Raw genomic sequence first — 7610 nt, 5'->3', positions numbered from 1 at the left:
GAACAAGGTATCATCGGAGCCGAGATGCAGTTTTCTCCTCAGCTGACGGAAAATATAACATGCCTTTTGTATGCTGAATTTGAATCTGCAGTAGATATACCTAAAGATAGAAGTGTCATCCTCCATCAGTGAGACCGAATTTTCCATAAATATGTGTGCCTGTGTTTCTGACTCACAGTGTTATCGAAACAGCTCCGATGTAAACATTATACTGCTTGTGATGGAAAAACCCACCAAAGTGATAACCCGTACTATTAAGCATAGTATTGTTTCTTCGAAAGTGACAACTTCAAAACCTGTGAACATACAATTGTTTCCCGAACTACTTGACAGCAGCCCTGGAAGCATAGTAATGACCGAAGACAGACACATTATTATACATTATTGAAAACATAAGCAGCATGAACACGTCGCAGATCAGACAGATTCTATCTCGTAACTGTTCCACCAGAAACATTTTCTACGGTGTTTACCCGAGAGATCTTTTACCTCGGACGTTTCCTAAGTCGGCCTTGATCATAGCAAACACGGACAAATCCGACTCCCGGGGTACACACTGGGTGGCCTTCTATTTCGACAAAAACAATGTGGCCGAGAATTTCGATTCATACGGATTTCATCCTTTCTATCAAGAATTCGTAACTTTCCTGAATAGTCATTCCTCGGTCTGGACTTACAACAACATTCCCTTACAGGGGATATTGGCCACAACATGCGGTCATTAGTGTTGCGTGTATGCTTATTACAAAGCACGTCATGTTACAATCAAGGATTTCATCCAGACATTTCCGCCAGGTATCAGTAAAGATGGATATATCCTACACCGTTTTCGTCAGATCTTCAAATGTTTACCACATTCCAAGTGTCCCAGAGGGGAACAAACGTGTTGCTCTATCCACACGATCCGGGCTCGTGTCATGAAGAAATATATTTAAAATGTGTGCTGCGTATCTTTCACTCAGTGCCATCGAGACAGTTCTAGTGAACATACCAGGGAACCTCCTGCTGTTTCTATAATGGAGAAACACGACAAACTTGTGACACGCATGACCCAGCAGGATGATGTTTCCAAACGTAAACCTCGCAAACGTGTGCAACCCATTAAATTAGAAACCGTTACTATCAAGAACGAGACGCCTGACGAAGGAATGGATGTGACTACGGACTGTGATTTCATAAAGAGACGTAGGGAAATTGGTTTTTCCACAGACAAAATCGAGTGTCCTAAACTACATGACGTAGATGCATGTTTAGATCTCTATCTTGCAAACACATATTTTCTGAACAAGGAAAAAAACAAGTACGTAGCCATAGGATTCGAAAAGGAATCCAGTTTCAATTTGGTGTGGAAGTTTTCGCAACAGGGGAGATCACCCGTACGCATCGATTCTAAACAGATTAGAGAACTGTGTGCTTTAAAATCTGACTTACTAAATTACGTCGACACTGGTCGACGATTCAATTATTTGGTTACTGGAAATATCACCGTTAGTGGTGTAAATTTTTTCGGGAAACGTTGCATCTCGATGTATCACCGGATGCTTTTATTTTCACAGCCTCTGAACTACATTTATTTTTGTGTAATCTTTTCAGACCTCTGCAAAAATTGATGAACGAACGTTATCATAAATTACAACCCGAAATGGAGACTTTTGTATATTGTATAAAAAAGAAAATGGTTTCAGAAAAAAAGAAGTACCCGATGTACTGAACTATTTTTATGTACTGTGGTACAACGAACTGATGATTGAAATATATCTTGAGAACAATCTTGGACACACATTGGTATTGTAAATAAAATCTGTTATATATTTGCTGTTGTAAACTATCCATTGTATTTCATATTGTAAATAAACCATTGTTACTTTTATGTATTGTATAAAATTACCATTATCGATGTCTATATGTAAATATATTTTACATTGTAATCGAATCATTTTGTTAACCTATATCTACAATTATAAATAAAACATTTGTAAATGTTCAAAAAATCTTTTATTTCTTGTACTTATTACAATAGAAACTGTACATCTTCCAGACATTTTCAACTGCACACTTTTTTTTCACGTTCTCACATTTACTATGTTCTCTGCATTTTCCTGTAGTCTTTTTCACACTATCCAATTTTGGACATTCAAGTTCTTCGATGTTGCGCACAGATATTTTACCCATACGTTTTTCTCCAAGTAATTTTTCCAACCATTTTATTTTCTCCATACCTTTGACGTACACTTCCTGATTCACAAGCATAAAATATAAAACGTCTCCTAATTTCTCATACGGTAGCCACCCATCTCCCCAGTTCATACCGTGTTTGTTGGTACGGAGCCAGTAATTCACCCGGCGATACTTTTCACTCAACAAGTGAAAGCCATATGGAGATTTCACTAAACAGTCAAATGCGCTGTCGAAAGGAAATTTTAAAATCCCCACTTCTTTCCACACAAATTCTCCTCCTGCTCCGCGAAGACCTTGAACGTCCAAAAAACAAGCTTCCATTTTGTTCAACAGGTGAAAACAGTTGTATCTTCAATGCTGCCCCGGCATACGGCACATTTGTTTAATTGGGAAGCACAGAATCGGCAGGAAACAAAATGTCGACACGGAAGAATTACAACACTGCATGGATTCTCAAAACATATTTTGCACACTGTCACGGAATCCACACTAGGTATATCGGATGTTTTCTCAGCAGTCTCTATACTGTCACAATACTTGCAGCTCTTGGAGTTACGATGTAACGCCGCAACTCTCTGTATAAACGGACACTGGGGTATCAACATGTAATGTCCTAGAATCGGACAATCTTTGGATGTCCAATCGCAAAGTCCGTACGAACAATGAAAACACATTACCCTGTCGCTAAAGCCTGAATAGTAAAATCCTGCAGTCACTAATTCTTCCGGAGTCTGACATAATCCTATAGGCCACTTTCTGTATGTTCTGTATCTCAAATTCACTGAGAGTAACCGATAACATACGGCTCGGAGCGAGTCCAGCAATCGTGGTGAGTAAACAATCTCATACGAGGTAAAAAGGAATTAAATCGGGTTCTGTAGGTGACAGGCTCCTTGGCATCGGATATGAAGGTTCAGCCAGAATATTCTCAAAATCAGATACTGTAGGTGACGGGGTCCTTGGTATCGGCGATAAAGGTTCAGCCAGAATATCCTCAGGAGCGTCGGGGAACAGCCGTCTGCGAACACCGAAACCTTCGGGAGGAACCACTGGGAAACAAGGATGACCTTCTAAGTTACTTAACAATGGACGATCACAGCCAGAACACCACACGGAATTTCTGTCTGCCAACAAAGAAAGCCACTCTTTCACTCTCTTCTTCAAAGCTTCGCCCAACTCTCTCTTCCTGCGACGTAGTTCGCAGATACACTCTTGACTCGGAAATCCTGTTCTCTCGTCACCTCTTCTCTTCCTCTCTTCTATCTCCTTCAAAGTCTCGCAGCAACGGTGAATTATTTTTCCTAATCCGTTGACCAGGTAACATCCACACCAGGGAGATTCAGGTATCGCTAGATACATAAACGGGAAATACCTCAGCAACCTATCCAGGGCCGTTCGATCGCTGTCCAGTTCGCCGAAAGACCGAACAAGTTCCCAGAACTCTCGTAGCTGATCTGGTAGAAATTCACACCATTATCAGACAGTCTTGTACCGCTTACATCCATCCTCACATGATACTATTATCCTCCATCCTTTCTATTTATACCCTTTTCCCTCCTACGTCACCACTTCCGTTAAACAAACTTCAAACTACAAGGCTACGCCCAAAACATGTTCGGGCATGTTCACATAGAAAACCGTTACACCACCCAGAAATTGCAAATTTGTCCAAACCTACGCCCAAAACATGTTAAGGCATGTTCCATTCAGACATAAAAAACAGTTACACCCACTTCCTGGAATTTCAGACTCTTCAACGGTCTCAAACAGGAAACGCCCCCCAAAAATAGCCACCTATCTCATCAACAACCGGAAACCCATATCAAGCCCTCATTAACAACAGGAAACACTTCCCGCAATCTCAAACTTATCAAAGACCTCAAACCGCAAACGCCCCCCAAAACCGTTAATCAACTCCAGACCAGAAACACTTATCAAGCTCCTCATTAACAACAGGAAACCCATATCATTATGCCCCGCCCCTTTTTCCCAACAACCAATCAAAATGCTCAAAACCCCCACCCTTGCTTGCCGACACTGCTTGGTCATCAATTGATCTTTGATCGATCTTTTCCAATCAATTGATTTATCGATCTCAACGCGGGTGCATAACTACTTCCGTATACAATTCTTTTTCATACCGGTAATGTGTCTCGCATAAATCACTTTCGCAATGTTTAATACAACTCACACTGATCGGAAAACCGATAGCATCTAATTGGAAATCCCCTTCACGCGTGAAATTTTTATCTTAATAAGTCACAAACAGCGATTCACTCCACCTTACGGGACAATCCAAAACCATAATTTTCCTTTTTTTCTTTTCAAATTCCGGTACTGGTGTACGTTCTACCCTTTTTCGAATTGTTAGAAATAGTGGATATGCTTGATATGTTACCGGTCCTTGAGTGCGTTCTGTTGAGTAACCATACAATGGATTACACACAACATTACTAACAATTTTTTACCTTCTATATCTCGTCACATTTATCGATGCCGTCTTTGCTGCAACGTCTTCCCACTTTTTCGTACTCATGGGATACTGAATTATTCACTTCCCACATCTTACGGAATTCCTCTTCCGTAAGATATTCTAGGACCTCGGGAATTTCGTCCAAACCTGATTGTGACAAACCGAAAAACCTCTCTGATCGGCGATAACAACGGACACTTCCCTTCTTCGGCAATTCATCAGCACGCCTGGAACTCCGTTCGTTTCTTCGCCAATTGATCGGGAGATTTCATCCATATCACACCGCCTACAAACTTTAGAATCCAGGATGCAAGAATCATTACTCACCTTACAAGACCCTGTAACTTACAACACTTCCTGCAAACAGGTACGTTCTCAAGTCTAATTGAACAATCCTCGAAGCTGAACCAAGTCCACACCTGTACTTTGGAGACGTCTGATGTGTATTACATAGAGCACCCTACCTCACATTCTCTCCCTCCCACCGAATTCTGCACGCATTCTCTCGCGCAATGGATCCAGTGCCAACGCCTCTTCTATCATCTTCCTGTCCCGGCACACTGTAAATCCTTCTCGCTTCCGAGAATCTCACACATTTCCCTCTAACGCCATTTTCCATATCCTGCTTCTCCGACACTTTTTCCTTTTTCTGCTCTCTATCCATCACGCACTCATACCGAAGGACCCACCCTCAAACGCTTTTAAAACCTTTCCCCCAATCAGCACTAGTCTTTTCCAAAAACCCTATCTCCTCATTTCCACAACTCATTATAACAACACTCGAATACCCTGTCCACACATGTTTATCACACTTTATCTTCACAACCCTACAGGATATTACGCATCCGTTCTCAGTAATATCTTTCCAAACTTCCTGAAATATTCCTCCATACTATCTCCTCTTCCAATTAGACGCACAATCTTATCTCGTTCAATTCCAAGAACAACTTACGGTCCATAATTAACGGACATACGCCCATTTTCCCGATAAACTTACTTTACAACATCCCTACCAATCAAAATACATCATCCCAACATTCCCGCGCATGCGCAAATTCAAACACGGTTTATCAACAAACCATCAGTCAAACTCCCGTCCAATTTATGACGTCACAATTCTCTCAGCCAATCAAAACACACCCTTTATCACAACATCCTGCAAAACCCTGCTTCTCCACACAGCTATAATATCAGTTGATCTTTGATCGATCTTTTCCAATGAATTGATTTATCGGACTCAAAGCGGTACCATAGCTACTTCCTATCACACCCAATTCCCCGAATTTCAAACTCATCAGCGCCATCTCTCCCCAAACACCGGAAACGCATCAAGAAAACCAACCGTCTCCGGAAAACACACACTTTTCCCCATTCCACCAACAACCAATCACAGCTATCCTCACAAAAACCAAACCACGCGCTTTTTATGACGTCACACCAATCAAAACACTCAAAACAAACCCACCACCCTACACAGCTTGCCCCCACAGCTATATCATCAATGGATCTTTCATCGATCTCTCACAAATCAATTGATTTATCGACCCATATGCGGGCGAAATACTACTGAAGGTTTCTAGTTTTAACTCTCTGGGCTGAATAACTGGCAAAATTAATTTCCTTTGGCTGTTACTTCCTGCAGAACCAACACACAAATTTGTAGCACGTTACAATACCCACGTCGTCTGATATTCTTATTGGCTGTGGGAGAGGAACACTTCAGATAGTATGTCTGAATCAAATTGAAGAGTGATGAGATGATCTGGACATCCTTATCCCAAGGCATATCAATGTAAAGTAAGTCAATTCCGACTGGGGAATCCAGGCGAAAAACTGAAAGAACAAATGGTGTCAACCTCTACGTTGATGTCTAAAACTACCATCTTCATGAGGAAAAGTCTGAAGTCTTGTCAGCAATATGAAAATCACAATCAAATTTCCAGTTTACCATATATTTGTCATAGCAAGTTACCACAAATTATTGTCACTACAGATATGAAACAAACAAGAAATCTTCCTTCTCTGTCAAAATATCATAACCAAGCCTAGTAATCATCGATACCTTCACTTCAATACAAAGGTCAATTACTGCGTACTTAATCACTTCTACAGTACTGGTACCTCAATAACTACGCAATCCACTGCTATACTATCGTTACTTTTATAACTAACTACATCACTTCTATAATGCTGACGATACAGAATGCATAGTTGTTACTACGCTTAATACTGTAAATTATACCTCTATGACATGTATATGCACATACCTAAATCTTTACTTGTGAAATTTCAGAAGTTGAAATGCCTGATATCCATTGAAGAAGTAGGTTGTGTAAAAAAAATCGTCCAGTTCTTTCATGAACTGTAGCATTTCGTCGTTAGTTCTAAAGTGAGCATGAATTGGGAAATGTTTGTAAATACCTACTTTCACATACATATGTACAAAGAATAGCAAATCTCGGTACAATCGTTGAAGAATTTCTCTGCATGTCGTGTTTTGTAGATGCACAATAAATACATCCTGATCATATGAATTACATATTTCTAACATTCTAGAAATATGGGCATTTCCTCTCCTACTGACTTAAGTTGGAGACCATGTGATGTAATGATAAAAGCTAGGTACATCATCTACTAGAGTTCTAGCTTGAGACGGAAGAGAAACACCAGGCAAGGCAAAATACAAAATCTGTGATTTAAGGGGTGACTCTCTTTCAAGACACCCAAATGTCACCTCACCTCCACGTAGTACGCCATGGAATGCATCTTGCAGACTGACGAGGCTCTAGAGTCTGAACCCATAGCTAGTATGATCCTTTGGACTTGTGTCGTCCATATGTGTCTTCATCTATTTCATCACATCGCCATTCATCCTCATCTTCGCAATTAGCCAAAATGGCAGAGAACCGATGTAAAGTGAAACAAATGGAATCAATGTTAATTTCTCCAATGGAAATAA

The sequence above is a fragment of the Lepisma saccharinum genome, chromosome 13 (genome assembly GCF_977018435.1).
Source record: "Lepisma saccharinum chromosome 13, izLepSacc3.1, whole genome shotgun sequence".
NCBI lineage: Eukaryota > Metazoa > Arthropoda > Insecta > Zygentoma > Lepismatidae > Lepisma > Lepisma saccharinum.
The sequence above is the reverse complement of the archived record's forward strand: the minus strand, read 5'-3'. Positions refer to the sequence as shown.